Source organism: Panulirus ornatus, chromosome 7, assembly GCF_036320965.1.
Source record: "Panulirus ornatus isolate Po-2019 chromosome 7, ASM3632096v1, whole genome shotgun sequence".
In the NCBI taxonomy this organism is placed as follows: Eukaryota; Metazoa; Arthropoda; class Malacostraca; order Decapoda; family Palinuridae; genus Panulirus; species Panulirus ornatus.
This window is the reverse complement of record NC_092230.1, coordinates 48169811-48188037: the sequence shown is the minus strand read 5'-3', so window position 1 is coordinate 48188037 and position 18227 is coordinate 48169811. Positions and strand designations below refer to the sequence as shown.

The following is an 18227-nucleotide window of genomic DNA, read 5'->3' as shown; positions in this document are numbered from 1 at the left end:
CATGGGATGTGGCCAGGTCGGCCAGATGGGTCGCGGGGTGTGGCCAGGTAGGTCTGGTAGTGTACCAGGTACCAGGGTACCAGGGTGCCGGATCCTGCGTCACCAGGCGCCTCTCAGAGCCCCGGCTGAAGGGGAATATTACAGCTTTGATGTGGCCTCCAATTGTGTCCTTTTCAGCCCTTTGATGTGCTCCATGAGGAAGCCTGCAGCAGGGAGCTTACTCTCTCTCTCTCTCTCTCTCTCTCTCTCTCTCTCTCTCTCTCTCTCTCTCTCTCTCTCTCTCTCTCTCTCCTGCTGGTGGCCACACTGGGGTCAGCACAGGTGGCGGGGCTCGCGCCTGGCCTGAGGTCGTGTCCTCCTTGTGCCTCTCCTGCAGGAGCCTGCCATTGTCTCCCTCGCCAAGAGTGTCTCCCACACACACACACACACACACACACACACACCCCAGCCTCACCCTGACTCCTCCCCCAGCCCCGCCCTCGCCACCACCCACACACCTCGACCCTCACCCGACCCACATCATGATAATGTAACTTCTCACGGTATTATCTCGACCCGCACACCTCTCTCTCTCTCTCTCTCTCTCTCTCTCTCTCTCTCTCTCTCTCTCTCTCTCTCTCTCTCTCTCTCTCTCTCTCTCTCTCCTGATGGAGTGGGTGGGTCAGGTGCACGTCTGTCCCTGGAGTGACCCGGGTCACAGCTGGGCCCACCAGCTGTGTGACTCTGGTGATGGTGTACACACACACACACACACACACACACACACACAACCTGGGTCATGGGGGTGACCTCGTCAGCCCCCCCCCCCCCCCCCGCTGCTGCCACTGCCACGAGCCAAAACATTGGTGTCAGGTGACGTCAGAGCCAGTGTGGGCAGTGTTGTGAGGTCATCATGATGATGTCACCAGGGTAGTTAACCTGTGCAGTGACCTGCTGGTGTGAGGTGACCTACCTGGTGTGTGGCTGTACACCAGTGGCATGACGGGCGAGACGCACTGTGACACAAGTAGTGTTCAAGACAGTGCTGGTAGAAGTAGATGTGGTAGATGTGGTAGATGTTCTGTGGTTGTGGTTGAAGTTATGATATTATTATTAGGGATGTTGTCGTAGGTTGTGTTATGGTTGTAGTTGTGATAGCGTTACTGGGTCCAGGTGTGTACACCCCCCCCCCCCCCCCACCCCCCCTGCAAGTGGGTGTTCCCGCCCGGTGTTGACACAGTGACGTCAGCAGGAGTGGGAGGTACTTTTCCTGGGGAACTTCTGACGTCATCGACGGCCCGAGCCTCACGCTTTGTTGATAAACATGACGTCATCCCCAGTAAGCCTCAGTCCTGGCTTTTGTTGACAAACACGTCACTAGGGGCCAGAGGTAGTGTTGACCAATGAGAGAGGCGTCCTGGTGCCGCCCTCTTGCGTCACAGGTCGAGGTCGTCTGCTGGCTGGTGTGTCATGCCTGTATTCATGACGTCATGATGTATGAGGTGGCCAGGCCGACGTGGGAGGTGAGGACTGTGCCAGTGAGGCTCAGACTCCCTCATGATGAGGCTCATGAGGGAGTCTCGCTCGCCGGGAACCCCTGGATGCCCCGCCCTATTGACCCAGGAGACTCAGGCTCTGACGTCACCAACCTCTGGTGGTGTTGGCTGTTCTCACACATCACGTGACTGGTGACCTGACCTGCATGTGGACCCGCGTGTCGGGTCATCACCTGACTCGCTGACCATCACAAACTAAGTGAACGACCCACAAGTTCTTTATATATATATATATATATATATATATATATATATATATATATATATATATATATATATATATATATATATATATATATATATATATTCGCCATTTCCCGTGTTAGCGAGGTAGCATTAAGAACAGAGGACTGAGGGAAAATCCTCACTTAGCCCCCTTCTCTGTTCCCTCTTTTGGAAAAGTATATATATATATATATATATATATATATATATATATATATATATATATTATATTTATTTATTATACTTTGTCGCTGTCTCCCGCGTTTGCGAGGTAGCGCAAGGAAACAGACGAAAGAAATGGCCCAACCCCCCCCATACACATGTATATACATACGTCCACACACGCAAATATACATACCTACACAGCTTTCCATGGCTTACCCCAGACGCTTCACATGCCTTGATTCAATCCACTGACAGCACGTCAACCCCGGTATACCACATCGCTCCAATTCACTCTATTCCTTGCCCTCCTTTCACCCTCCTGCATGTTCAGGCCCCGATCACACAAAATCTTTTTCACTCCATCTTTCCACCTCCAATTTGGTCTCCCTCTTCTCCTCGTTCCCTCCACCTCCGACACATATATCCTCTTGGTCAATCTTTCCTCACTCATCCTCTCCATGTTCCCAAACCACTTCAAAACACCCTCTTCTGCTCTCTCAACCACGCTCTTTTTATTTCCACACATCTCTCTTACCCTTACGTTACTCACTCGATCAAACCACCTCACACCACACATTGTCCTCAAACATCTCATTTCCAGCACATCCATCCTCCTGCGCACAACTCTATCCATAGCCCACGCCTCGCAACCATACAACATTGTTGGAACCACTATTCCTTCAAACATACATACATACATATATCTATATATCGGTTATACTTGATCGCTGTTTCTCTCGTCAGTGAGGTAGCTCTTGGAAACAGACAAAGAAAGACCCAGCCACTCATATATACATATCAACATATACACATGACTGTCCCCTGCCTCAGCTCGTGATCAAGTGCTATGTAAATATTACATGACTCCTCCCTTGACCTCTCCTTATGACCTCCGTCCTGTGACCTCTCCTTATGACCTCCTTGTCCTGTGACGTCTCCTTATGACCTCGTCGTCCTGTGACCTCTCCTTATGACCTCCTTGTCCTGTGACCTCTCCTTATGACCTCCTTGTCCTGTGACCTCTCCTTATGACCTCCTTGTCCTGTGACCTCTCCTTATGACCTTGTCCTGTGACGTCTCCTTATGACCTCCTCGTCCTGTGACCTCTCCTTATGACCTCCTTGTCCTGTGACCTCCTTATGACCTCCTTGTCCTGTGACCTCTCCTTATGACCTCCTTGTCCTGTGACGTCTCCTTATGATCTCGTCCTGTGACCTCTCCTTATGACCTCCTCGTCCTGTGACCTCCCGATGCTAAAACGTTGTTGGCATTACTTCTTGTTGTTGTGACCTCATGGTTTATGACCTCTCTGATGTGACCTCCTGTTGCTCAGACCTGTCATTGCTATGACCTTTTGTTTATATGGTGTACTCCAAACTTTAGCCTGTCACCTTTGTGGGCCACACTGTAGCCTGTTACCTATGTGGGCCACACTGTAGCCTGTAACCTGCTGTACTCCACACTGTAGCCTGTAACCTGCTGTACTCCACACTGTAGCCTGTAAACTTTAGTGGATAACATAGTAGCCCGTAACCTGTTGTGGGCCACATTTTAGTCTGTAGCCTAGAGTGGGCCACACTGTATCCTGTAACGTGTAATGAGTCAAACTCACCACCATCCTGTACCTGTATAACTCAGCTGTGTTGCTACTACTGCTGTGTTATCCTCTGTTGTACCTCCTCCATCAGCTCTACATCACTATCTTCCCTCCAGTGTTGTGGCCTGACACACGACCCGTGCTGTAGACCAGGTCGACCAAACATACGACCCGTGCTGTAGACCAGGTCGACCAAACATACGACCCGTGCTGTAGACCAGGTCGACCAAACATACGACCCGTGCTGTAGACCAGGTCGACCAAACATACGACCCGTGCTGTAGACCAGGTCGACCAAACATACGACCCGTGCTGTAGACCAGGTCGACCAAACATACGACCCGTGCTGTAGACCAGGTCGACCAAACATACGACCCGTGCTGTAGACCAGGTCGACCAAACATACGACCCGTGCTGTAGACCAGGTCGACCAAACATACGACCCGTGCTGTAGACCAGGTCGACCAAACATACGACCCGTGCTGTAGACCAGGTCGACCAAACATACGACCCGTGCTGTAGACCAGGTCGACCAAACATACGACCCGTGCTGTAGACCAGGTCGACCAAACATACGACCCGTGCTGTAGACCAGGTCGACCAAACATACGACCCGTGCTGTAGACCAGGTCGACCAAACATACGACCCGTGCTGTAGACCAGGTCGACCAAACATACGACCCGTGCTGTAGACCAGGTCGACCAAACATACGACCCGTGCTGTAGACCAGGTCGACCAAACATACGACCCGTGCTGTAGACCAGGTCGACCAAACATACGACCCGTGCTGTAGACCAGGTTGACCAAACATACGACCCGTGCTGTAGACCAGGTTGACCAAACATACGACCCGTGCTGTAGACCAGGTCGACCAAACATACGACCCGTGCTGTAGACCAGGTCGACCAAACATACGACCCGTGCTGTAGACCAGGTCGACCAAACATACGACCCGTGCTGTAGACCAGGTTGACCAAACATACGACCCGTGCTGTAGACCAGGTCGACCAAACATACGACCCGTGCTGTAGACCAGGTCGACCAAACATACGACCCGTGCTGTAGACCAGGTCGACCAAACATACGACCCGTGCTGTAGACCAGGTCGACCAAACATACGACCCGTGCTGTAGACCAGGTCGACCAAACATACGACCCGTGCTGTAGACCAGGTCGACCAAACATACGACCCGTGCTGTAGACCAGGTCGACCAAACATACGACCCGTGCTGTAGACCAGGTTGACCAAACATACGACCCGTGCTGTAGACCAGGTCGACCAGATGGTGTAGAGAGGTCACTGAGCATTACCCATGTACTGTAGTGAACTGCTCTTGAGATTGATTAACGTGATTTGCCTCATTAATTACCCATTAGACACAGGGTTCTGATGAGAGTACAATTACTTGGTTGTACTGTACGGGGAGGGAGCTGTACATTGGTGGGGCCCCAACAGTGTGTGTGTGTGTGTGTGTGTGTGTGGTAGGGGGCGGTAGTGTGTCACGCCTGGCCACATCTTCCTCCCCCACCAGGCTACCTCCATCAATCTCACCAACACTGTTGGTTCTGGAGTTTCGGATTTCACCAAAAATAGTTCCGAGAGCGAGAGGTCGTTACCCCGGGGGGACCCCACCCCCCCACCTGTGTTACTCTGGGGTCAACATCACCACCACACACTGTACTGACCATCCTAGTCAACACGGTCATTGACCAGTTCAGCTGCGCATCGTAACCACCAGCAGCTGCGGATATCCAGTGGTTTTGTTTTCGTTGGTGTTGAAATGTTGGGAGAATAGATTCCAGTGTGCAGGGAGGGATTTGGAGAACTGTCATTTGTTATTCGACCGGGTTATAGCAGCGGGGTGTTATTCGACCGGGTTATAGCAGCGGGGTGTTATTCGACCGGGTTATAGCAGCGAGGTGTTATGAATATCAGGCAATATGAAGGTTAATTTACCTAAACTCATGTAATACACTTGTAGAATATCGAGACTTCGTGTGACAATCTGATCACAACCTTTATGGTTGCCAAGATTTTTTAGTATCATTCAGTATTTTTAGTCGACTTTCGCCCGTCAGCCATGACTGCCCATCGCGCCAACAGCTGACCAATGTCAACAAACAGACGACACACGGAGCGGCTGTTCGCCCCACCGCTCTCCCTCCCACCCAGCCCAGCACCCACACCACGCGACCCCATCATGTGACCACATCACTTGTGGTGTGTTCCCGCAATACATCTTACATTCTACGTGAGCAGGTTACATGAGGTTTACATACGCTTTACCGAACTATTTTTATAAGTGTTTAACCTGGGTTTACGTTAATTAATCTCATATTTCCTTGATAAACCTGAACATTACCTCCTTGTTCTAAATAGTTTAAAAGATGATAAAGCTCTATATCAGGCTCTGTGTATTTTGTTCTGCTCTCTAAACTGTACACTGCCATCACAGAACATCACTCAGTCTTGTGAGTCAGTTGTCATGCCACCCTACACTGATGACGTACACTTACGAAGACCAGAACACATTGTTCATGATTTCATGGTAAATACACCATGTGAACGAGGGATGCTGCTTACGTAGATGTCTTAACCATAAACACGATGAAACTCTTGTTGTAAACGTCCTCCCTCGTACTGACATCCTACTACAGTGTTAGAGGCAATTGAGTATTACTTGTGTGTTACCGGGAGAGAAGTTTACACTCGCGTTGTCCCGTCTCTTAACCATGTGTATATGTACCATGTCTTTACTCCTTTGTGTACACACACACACACACACACACACACACACACACACACACACACACACACACACACACATACCAGCCTAAGCCAAGCATCCATTTTTCGACCATCCCCGAGGGAAGGATGAATACCTGGGTTGTGTGTAGGCCGACTGGCGCGCCCAGGATGTGAACCATTGTGGGCCTGACTCCGACGGGCCCGTGACGCTGACCAGTACATCATGGAGGCGTATTCGTATTCAAGCCCATCAGAACGTAAAGACTTAAAGATATAATTGATAATGATTCACGTATTGTAAATATTTCTATTTACATTATTCCAGTCCCAAAGATACGATAAATCCTGCACATTCCCCCGTACATGTTTGCGCGGGAAATCTCCCTGAGAATAGGCGGCAGAACCATTGTGATCTGGCGCGAACAAAAGAGGAAAAAAATAGGGAATCGGAATCTATTGTGGGAGGATGTTTACATTCCTCAGGGACCGAGGCAGACGGACACAAAGCCGGGATTACCGGGCCATTCATTCTTTAAATAATGGCGGGCAGGCAGGCAGGGAGGGAGGGCGACGCTCTACTGGGGAGGTGAACCGCTGGTTGGGCCTGCCTCCCGCGCCCCTCCAGCCTCCCGCGCCCCTCCAGCCTCCCGCGCCCCTCCAGCCTCCCGCGCCCCTCCAGCTGCTACTACACTGACGCCATTGTGGCCGCCAGGGTAACCCCCCCCCCCCCCACTTGGTTGGTGGAACGCCAGAAGGTTCGTAGTTGAATGACGGTGATGGAATGGATTTGATGGTATGAAAACCTATACAATAACGTGGAGTTATCATTTGTTATACTTGATCGCCGTCTCCCACTGGGTCCTCTCCAACGGACCACTGGGTCCTTCCCAACGGACCACTGGATCCTTCCCAACGGACCACTGGGTCCTCCCAACGGACCACTGGGTCCTCCCAACGGACCACTGGGTCCTCCCAACGGACCACTGGGTCCTTCCCAACGGACCACTGGATCTTTTCATGAAATTGGTTCGAGCAGTGACACTCACTGTACTAGCTGTGTCAATGGTCCGTGCCAGGTGACTGACCTGACCTCAGGTCCTTCACCTTTGACCTGACCTCAGGAAACATGACATAGGTGGGGTACATGACGCTCAGCCCTCCTTGCGAGGGTCAGGTAGCTGACCTCGCCACAGTTTAACTCAGACAAATCAAAATGTCACTGAATTAATTTCTTAAAAGGAGATGCATTTATGTCAGGTGTTGTTATCTCGTACACCAGGACACGATCGGTACAGGAATCAGAGGAACCGTGACGTAGTTATGACGCAATGCGGCAAAAATATATTGTTAACTACAGCGAGGCGACGTAACGAGTTGAACCAGGGTGCTGGAGCAGACCAAACTACCTTGTTAGCAGTTTCGCTGATCCCAGCCGCCAAAACTGCGTATTGGCCACTGGAGGACAGGCTTGTGATTGGCTAAGGTGCAAGATGTGGGAGTTAAGTGATTGACGGAGGAGGAGGAGGTGAGGCGGGAGAGACATGGGGTAAACCAGCACCACCTCACCACACACCACCTCACCTCACGCCACCTCACCACACACCACCTCACCTCACGCCACCTCACCTCACACCACCTCACCTCACACCACCTCACCTCACGCCACCTCACCACACACCACCTCACCTCACGCCACCTCACCACAGCCAGACGAGGAGGTGAGGCGGGAGACACATTTGGCAAACATCACACCACCAGCACCAGCTCACCACACCTCACTTCACACCACCTCACACCGGGCTGCAGCCAGAGGTGTGTCACTAGACTGTACACTACACTGTGGTATATACTGTACACTACACTGGTATGTACTGTACACTACACTGTGGTATGTACTGTACACTACACTGTGGTATGTACTGTACACTACACTGTGGTATGTACTGTACACTACACTGTGGTATGTACTGTACACTACACTGTGGTATGTACTGTACACTACACTGTGGTATGTACTGTACACTACACTGTGGTATGTACTGTATACTACACTGTGGTATGTACTGTACACTACACTGGTATGTACTGTACACTACACTGGTATGTACTGTACACTACACTGGTATGTACTGTACACTACACTGTCGTATGTACTGTACACTACACTGTGGTATGTACTGGCACATTACCTTCTGTATGTATGTCAGTTTGTCGTATGTTCACAACCAACACGGTCTCTTCCTGTCTTACTTTAATGATATATTATCACGTCTTACAATAATGATATATTATTAACGTTATTGTGTGTTATTATGTACAAGTGGCGATGTTATGATAAATCATTCGTTACAACTGGCGGGTTATTATTATTGTTATAACAAGTCTTGGATGAGGTTGTCAGTTGTGTTACACTATAAAACTGAGCGAAGGATGTGTTTTAGTCACGTCCCAGCGAACCAGTGTCTCCCTGTGGGACCAGCCACGTCCCAGCTAACCAGTGCCTCCTTGTGGGACCAGTCACGTCCCAGCGAACCAGTGTCCTCCCTGTGGGACCAGCCACGTCCCAGCTAACCAGTGCCTCCCAGTGGTCCGTTGGGAAGGACCCAGTGGTCCGTTGGGAAGGACCCAGTGGTACAGTTGTTGACCCGTGGCATGGCCTGCACCCTGGCCACTAGATGTGTGCCACACTCACGCACTGTCTCCCTGGCAGCTGTTGCCCTGGTCTTTACCCATGTTGTACAGATGGTGTTGGTCTGTGTCCACTGTCTCTGCTGGTCACACTGACTACGACAGATACTGACAGCTCAGTGTCCTGCTGCTGGCAACACTGATCTTTCTTACCTGGCGAGTCTGAGGAACATGACTGGTGAGGAGGCACGTGTTCTGCACACACTCTCCTGCAGCAGAGTGTGGGGGTATCACCACACACTCTCCTGCAGCAGAGTGTGGGGGTATCACCACACACTCTCCTGCAGGAAAGAGTGTGGGGGTATCACCACACACTCTCCTGCAGCAGAGTGTGGGGGTATCACCACACACTCTCCTGCAGGAAAGAGTGTGGGGGGTATCACCACACACTCTCCTGCAGCAGAGTGTGGGGGTATCACCACACACTCTCCTGCAGGAAAGAGTGTGGGGGTATCACCACACACTCTCCTGCAGCAGAGTGTGGGGGTATCATCACACACTCTCCTGCAGCAGAGTGTGGGGGTATCACCACACACTCTCCTGCATGATAGAGTGTGTGGCGTCATGAGACTCTGTCAGCATGTGTGGCTGACGATGCCTGACGAAGCTGCTGACATCTTGTCTGACCTGGTGACTGGCTAGCATGGCCTCTCTCCTTGCTCGTGACGCCCCTGGTGGTGGGGAGGGTAAGGTGGCCTCCTTGATGAAGGTACTGGGAGGATAACTTACCTCACCTGTCCCAGCAGCCCTTCATAGCCAGCCCTTCACGTGTGATGGGCTGGGAAGGGAAGAGACGGGTGGTGGTGGAGGGGGGGGGGTGAGATAGAGGGAGGCTAGATGGAGCTGGAGAAGTCGATAAGCGGAGATAAGGAAAGATAAGGACAAGGGCTAGGATTAGGGTTGAGGAGGCGAGGATACGGTTGGTGATGGATGGGGTGGAGACGATCCTGGATAGTAGTGGTAGGGATAGGTAACATGGCCTGATGGTCACCTGCTGGAGGATAGGTATACCATCCCTCCGTACATTCCTCATGTATGTAAGTAGGGACAGAAGGCTCCTCCCCACCCACCACTATAGATGGAGACAGGACAGTACAGCAGAAGGCTCCTCCTCACCCACCACTATAGATGTAGACAGGACAGTACAGCAGAAGGCTCCTCCTCACCCACCACTATAGATGGAGACAGGACAGTACAGCAGAAGGCTCCTCCTCACCCACCACTATAGATGGAGACTGAATTCATTCAACATGAACTGTAGTTACGGAATCCATGTTGTTGATCAGTTGTCAATTGTTTTCTCGAATCATAAAGATTGTGTGCGTGTTGATGGCTGCCAGTGTTGACCCTGAAGCTGGGGTACCACTGGACTGTGGTGGTGGTGTGAAGCGCCTCCTCCCGTGACCTGGGGTTAACACTGACCAGCCCCCCCGTGTGAAGCGCCTCCTCCCGTGACCTGGGGTTAACACTGACCAGCCCCCACGTGTGAAGCGCCTCCTCCCGTGACCTGGGGTTAACACTGGCCAGCCCCGCCTCCCTCCCAAGCATTGTGGTTATCGTACATTCTGTTTCCGAATTATTTATGTTCTGGGACGGACGTCATCATGACCAATTGATGTGAGAGGAGACAACAGGAGGGCTGGGGAGACACCAGGAGGGCTAGGACGGCACTAGGAGGGCTAGGACGGCACTAGGAGGGCTGGAAAGGCACTTGGAAGGCTGGGGAGGCACTAGGAGGGCTAGGACGGCACTAGGAGGGCTGGGACGGCACTAGGAGGGCTGGAAAGGCACTTGGAAGGCTGGGGAGGCATTAGGAGGGCTAGGACGGCACTAGGAGGGCTGGGACGGCACTAGGAGGGCTGAGAAAGCACTAGGAGGGCTGGGAAGGCACTTGGAAGGCTGGGTAGGCACTAGAAGGGCAAGGACGGCACTAGGAGGGCTAGGACGGCACTAGGAGGGCTGGGACGGCACTAGGAGGGCTAGGACGGCACTAGGAGGGCTGGGGAGGCATCAGGAGGGCTAGGACGGCACTAGGAGGGCTAGAACGGCACTAGGAGGGCTGGGACGGCACTAGGAGGGCTAGGACGGCATTAGGAGGGCTGGAAAGGCACTAGGAAGGCTTGGGAGGCACTAGGAGGGCTAGGACGGCACTAGGAGGGCTAGGACGGCACTAGGAGGGCTGGGACGGCACTAGGAGGGCTGAGAAAGCACTAGGAGGGCTGGGGAGGCATCAGGAGGGCTAGGACGGCACTAGGAGGGCTAGAACGGCACTAGGAGGGCTGGGAAGGCACTAGTAAGGCTGGGGAGGCACTAGGAGGGCTCGGACGGCACCAGGAGGGCTAGGGAGGCACTAGGAGGGCTAGGACGGCACTAGGAGGGCTGGGGAGGCACCAGGAGGGCTGGGGAGGCACTAGGAGGGCTAGGACGGCACTAGGAGGGCTGGGGAGGCACCAGTAGGGCTGGGTAGGCACTAGGAGGGCTAGGACGGCACTAGGAGGGCTGGGGAGGCACCAGTAGGGCTGGCTAGGCACTAGAGGGCTAGGACGGCACTAGGAGGGCTGGGGAGGCACCAGTAGGGCTGGGGGTCCCTCGGGGGGCTGGGAGGCATCTTCGCTCATTATACATTCATGTCTTGTCAGCCCCTCCGCTGCTGCCCTGGCCGTCCCCCTGGCGTTGCGTCACTGCGGCACTTGACTTGCGTCAGCGTCATGGTGTGACGCTCTAGAACACGTTGCGTCACAGTACAGTACTCACCGTCACACTGGTGTTCTTGTTTGTAGGGTTTCACAGCGTCACACTGGCTCTCATAGCGTCGCATTCATTCTCTCGCCGTCACATGCCTCGTGCAGCGTCACATTCGTTCAGCCAGCGTCACACTGGATCACGTAGCGTCACATCGAATCACTCAGTGTCTCAGTAGTGCCCGTAGCGTCACACATTGGTTCAATGAGCGTCACACACAAAGGAATTCCAGCATCAGCGGACCAGGACTGGGTCCCCTCCAGGCTATGTGTGACGCTGGATGACATCGGAACTCACGTACCAGTGTGGCATGAGGAGGAGGAAGGAGGAGGAGGAAGAATAACTCGAGGAGGAGGAGGAGGAGGAGGAATAACTCGAGGAGGAGGAGGAGGAGGAGGAGATAACGCGAGGAGGAGGAGGAGGAGGAGGAAGGAGAGTGTGGATGATTGATGGAGAGATATTTGTAAAACTTGATTTATACGTTAGACGCAAATATTACCAGTCGAGGACTTGCAGGGAAACGTATGTCAAGTCTGATCTTAAAAGTATCGTTGCTCTCACCTGCTCATGATTGGCAAATCATCCCATATGTTCACAATCGTGTGGAGGAAGAAAGTACTTCGTCTTATTCGACGTGAAACTTTTAGCCAAACATTTGTATCCACGAATCAACGACCATATACAAGGCACTGACCACTTACTACCCAATGAGCCTGTTAGGCTCGAGATGGTCAGAGCTTTTGATGATTGTGAATACCTGTGTCAGCAGATCATCTCTCAACCTTCTCTTTTCTGGTTAAATAAGTCAAAGTCGTTTGGTGGGCTTTCATACAACTTGTTTGTCATTGTGGTTATAATCTTGGATGTTGTCCACCGTATAGTAACATATTTCTTGATTGATTTAAGTATTGACCAAGACTGACATAATATTCACGGTAGGGAAGGATCAGTAAACTGTGAAGGGTCAGCATTGGATTCTCAGCCTTGGGTCTGAATGCCACGCCGGTGAATCCTACAACTGTGTTGGCCTTTTCAACACACTCACTGCTCGGGTCATTTGACTGTAGGTAGATCATAGATTATCATACGTAAGATTTTTACTCATCTATCTTTTCGTAGCTCAACAGGATTCCTATTATAACTTGCCTTCTCCTGCTTACTACCTTAGTGTCATACTTTGCACTGAGAATACATTTGTCACCAGTGAACCAAATCTGTTAGTTGGTCAATGTCATCTTGAAGCTGGAGACGGTTACTTGCTGTTGTAGTTGTATTGCTCAGCTTATGATCATCTGCAAATTATGATGCCTTGCAACCCAGTCCATATTCATTGTTATTAATACATACACGAGGAAGTGAACCGGTCCCAGGACTGATCCCTGTGGCACCCCACTTCCTACGTCTGACCAACCTGAGTTTGACCAGTAATCACTGCTCTTTGTTGACGTCCAGTTAGCTACTTTCCTAAGCCATGAAGTACCGAACAACCCAATCTGTACCACGTAACTTGACTGTTCCATGTCATCTTTGATGCGAAACTTTTTCGAATGCTCTCGAAAAATCCAAGTAGATGATAGTAGTTACTTCCATAATGCATGTTCACTGTATCATGTATCAAGCAGCTTTATCGGATATGAGCGATATTGTAGGAAACAATGGGGCATTTCGTAAGTTGTCATCCTGTATTTAAAGTCTAGTATTAAGCGATGGTGTCCATGAATTCATCGTCTAAGGACAACAAGCGAACTAGGCGATAATTTCTGGGCGGGGAATCATTATCATTTGAATGTCAGTGTTACAGTGGCATTCTCCCAGTACTGTAGACCTTCCGCTGTGGCAAAACAGTTATCAAAAAGAGTAGTGTAGGGCTCAAGTGTCTCATTTATATCTTGAGTAAGAGTTATCCTGGTCTGCCATTTTGTTTACTGTCATTCCATTTAATGCTAGAACACTATCGTGACGTCTTAGGAACATTAACGCTAACCTTGGATCCAACAGACATGCTGTGGAAGAAATCAAAATGATTGTTCTAATTGCATTTCATTGAAAAGAATGCACGTAGACTTTGACTACGTTATTGTGATATAAAGAAAACGTGAATGGATGTGGTTATTGAAAAAAAAAACAAAATTGATATAAAAGAGAAGGAAAGGATAGTAGTGTTCAGAGGTTAATGTTGACAGCATATTATGAATATGTAAATATGTTGCAAATTGATCGCTGTCAGCAATTGCAGTGGATCTGGAAGAAGAGCTGTGTCTTGAGTAGCAAATATAATTGGAAAAAAAAACCCAATCTGTCATGGCCTCGCTGTCGTAAACTATCAGACAGATCGACTGGATAATGTCGCTCTGTTTCTGACGTAAAATTCGGGAGGATTACCTTTTCATAGACCGCCTGACTCGTACTAACTTACTCTATAGTTTCTAACATAACTGAAATTTTGTAGGATTTCAGTTGATGTCCTCAGCGCGCTACGGTGTTGTAACCCCTGGGGCGGGGGGGAGGACATGACCCCTGGGGCGGGGGGGGAGGACATGACCCCTGGGGCGGGGGGGAGGACATGACCCCTGGGTCTCATCCTGATGGTGAAGGTCAGAGGTCACCATCGTGGTCATGGATCGTACCTTCATACTCAAGGTCGTACTGTCATTAAGGGTCGTGCTCAAGGGTCGTACCGTCATTAAGGGTCGTACCCTCATGCTCATGGGTCGTACCGTCATGCTCATGGGCCGTACCGTCGTGCTCAAGGGTCGTACCGTCGTGCTCAAGGGTCGCACCATCGTCTAAAGGGTCGTACCGTCGTGCTCAAGGGTCGTACCATCATCAAGGGTTGTACCGTCGTGCTCAAGGGTCGTACCGTCATCAAGGGTCGTTCTCAAGAAGGAGTTAGTGTTTGACCCCCCCCCTCCCCCCACACTAGCTGTGTGGCAGAACCCGCCGCGTCTCCCCAGGTCAGGTCTGAGGAACCGAGTTCGATCCCCGGTGTGAGCGTGGGCGTGGCCAGGGGGGGTGTACCGTTGTGCTTAAGGCGTTGTACCGTCAGGCTGGAGGTACGTACCCTCGTGGTGAGGAGGTGGGTGTACCGTGGTCTGGCGTCCGCTGTAAATAGATAACATAGTCCGCATGAATAGGTTGTCTATCCATCTGTTTATGATAGATATATTGCCGTTGTCTCGTGTACCACGCCTGATGTTCCACGCCTGGTGTACCACGCCTGATGTTCCACGCCTGATGTTCCACGCCTGGTGTACCACGCCTGATGTTCCACGCCTGATGTTCCACGCCTGATGTTCCACGCCTGGTGTACCACGCCTGATGTTCCACGCCTGGTGTACCACGCCTGATGTTCCACGCCTGGTGTACCACGCCTGGTGTACCACGCCTGATGTTCCACGCCTGGTGTACCACGCCTGATGTTCCACGCCGGGTGTACCACGCCTGGTGTACCACGCCTGATGTTCCACGCCTGGTGTACCACGCCTGATGTTCCACGCCTGGTGTACCACGCCTGGTGTACCGCAGCGTAGCAGAGTAGCAGGCGGCAATGTAGCCGCGCCTGCCACCTGCTGTGTTACACCATCAACACAGCAGGTGGCTCACGTACACTACCCACGACCCACGTCTGACCTCCAGATTTACTTGATCTCTCTCTCTCTCTCTCTCTCTCTCTCTCTCTCTCTCTCTCTCTCTCTCTCTCTCTCTCTCTCTCTCTCGTTATACATTACAAGGGTCTGGTGTACCTGGCGCTAGGTTGTGGGGGGGGGGGGGGGCACGCGGGAGCAAATTATGTGAAATAGCTGATGATTTTTTCCCCGTTTTCTTTCCCCGTTTCCCATTTTCTAGAATGTGATATACGTTATGACTTCGTCGTCATCCGTTTTCTGTGTTTACAGACCCGTAAAGTAACTGATTTTTTTAAGGTGTTTTTAATTTTTTTTTCATATTTCTCATAAAACTCGATATATGGACACATAATGTGACCTCCACACGGCAGTGGTCTATTCTGTAGTGCCAACTCAAGCACACATAATTATCATTATCATAATTATCAGAGTAATTATTATTCATTGATTAATTTAGTCAGACTCATTTATCTCCAGTCTGGTGTGGGTAGTGTGTGGTCGGCTGGGTAGATGGCGTCTTGCAGGTACCTGAAAACTTGGCTGATGTACCTGTTTACTGGTCCAGGTACTGGTGAAGCCCCTACTGTTGTTACCGGTCCAGGTACTGGTGAAGCCCCTACTGTTGTTACCGGTCCAGGTACTGGTGAAGCCCCTACTGTTGTTACCGGTCCAGGTACTGGTGAAGCCCCTACTGTTGTTACCGGTCCAGGTACTGGTGAAGCCCCTACTGTTGTTACTGGTCCAGGTACTGGTGAAGCCCCTACTGTTGTTACCGGTCCAGGTACTGGTGAAGCCCCTACTGTTGTTACCGGTCCAGGTACTGGTGAAGCCCCTACTGTTGTTACCGGTCCAGGTACTGGTGAAGCCCCTACTGTTGTTACCGGTCCAGGTACTGGTGAAGCCCCCTACTGTTGTTACTGGTCCAGGTACTGGTGAAGCCCCTACTGTTGTTACCGGTCCAGGTACTGGTGAAGCCCCTACTGTTGTTACCGGTCCAGGTACTGGTGAAGCCCCTACTGTTGTTACCGGTCCAGGTACTGGTAATATCACCTACCATGATTCGTGCTGCGCGCCAACGTGGCGCGTGTATGCAGTCTTCTGGTCAACTCCAACACAACCGAGTCACGTCTCCCTCTCCTGAATGCCTCGCTCAGCCCCCTCCACTCCCTCTCCTGAATGCCTCGCTCAGCCCCCTCCACTCCCTCTCCTGAATGCCTCGCTCAGCCCCCTCCACTCCCTCTCCTGAATGCCTCGCTCAGCCCCCTCCACTCCCTCTCCTGAATGCCTCGCTCAGCCCCCTCCACTCCCTCTCCTGAATGCCTCGCTCAGCCCCCTCCACTCCCTCTCCTGAATGCCTCGCTCAGCCCCCTCCACTCCCTCTCCTGAATGCCTCGCTCAGCCCCCTCCACTCCCTCTCCTGAATGCCTCGCTCAGCCCCCTCCACTCCCTCTCCTGAATGCCTCGCTCAGCCCCCTCCACTCCCTCTCCTGAATGCCTCGCTCAGCCCCCTCCACTCCCTCTCCTGAATGCCTCGCTCAGCCCCCTCCACTCCCTCTCCTGAATGCCTCGCTCAGCCCCCTCCACTCCCTCTCCTGAATGCCTCGCTCAGCCCCCTCCACTCCCTCTCCTGAATGCCTCGCTCAGCCCCCTCCACTCCCTCTCCTGAATGCCTCGCTCAGCCCCCTCCACTCCCTCTCCTGAATGCCTCGCTCAGCCCCCTCCACTCCCTCTCCTGAATGCCTCGCTCAGCCCCCTCCACTCCCTCTCCTGAATGCCTCGCTCAGCCCCCTCCACTCCCTCTCCTGAATGCCTCGCTCAGCCCCCTCCACTCCCTCTCCTGAATGCCTCGCTCAGCCCCCTCCACTCCCTCTCCTGAATGCCTCGCTCAGCCCCCTCCACCCCCTCTCCTGAATGCCTCGCTCAGCCCCCTCCACTCCCTCTCCTGAATGCCTCGCTCAGCCCCCTCCACTCCCTCTCCTGAGTGCCTCGCTCAGCCCCCTCCACTCCCTCTCCTGAATGCCTCGCTCAGCCCCCTCCACTCCCTCTCCTGAATGCCTCGCTCAGCCCCCTCCACTCCCTCTCCTGAATGCCTCGCTCAGCCCCCTCCACTCCCTCTCCTGAATGCATCGCTCAGCCCCCTCCACTCCCTCTCCTGAATGCCTCGCTCAGCCCCCTCCACTCCCTCTCCTGAATGCATCGCTCAGCCCCCTCCACTCCCTCTCCTGAATGCCTTGCTCAGCCCCCTCCACCCCCTCTCCTGAATGCCTCGCTCAGCCCCCTCCACTCCCTCTCCTGAATGCCTCGCTCAGCCCCCTCCACTCCCTCTCCTGAGTGCCTCGCTCAGCCCCCTCCACTCCCTCTCCTGAATGCCTCGCTCAGCCCCCTCCACTCCCTCTCCTGAATGCCTCGCTCAGCCCCCTCCACTCCCTCTCCTGAATGCCTCGCTCAGCCCCCTCCACTCCCTCTCCTGAATGCCTCGCTCAGCCCCCTCCACTCCCTCTCCTGAATGCCTCGCTCAGCCCCCTCCACTCCCTCTCCTGAATGCCTCGCTCAGCCCCCTCCACTCCCTCTCCTGAATGCCTCGCTCAGCCTCCCCACTCACTCTCCTGAATGCCTCGCTCAGCCCCCTCCACTCCCTCTCCTGAGTGCCTCGCTCAGTCCCCTCCACTCCCTTCCTGAATGCCTCGCTCAGCCCCCTCCACTCCCTCTCCTGAATGCCTCGCTCAGCCCCCTCCACTCCCTCTCCTGAGTGCCTCGCTCAGCCCCCTCCACTCCCTCTCCTGAATGCCTCGCTCAGCCCCCTCCACTCCCTCTCCTGAATGCCTCGCTCAGCCCCCTCCACTCCCTCTCCTGAATGCCTCGCTCAGCCCCCTCCACTCCCTCTCCTGAATGCCTCGCT

At 52.7% G+C, this 18227-nt stretch overlaps 1 protein-coding gene across 2 annotated transcripts in view; it reads left to right on the top strand.

Annotated features, from left to right (window-relative positions):
* The window catches only part of LOC139749619 (uncharacterized), a 218801-nt gene that overhangs the window by 159535 nt on the left and 41039 nt on the right, over nt 1-18227 (top strand). The gene's annotated exons all lie outside the window — the stretch shown is intronic.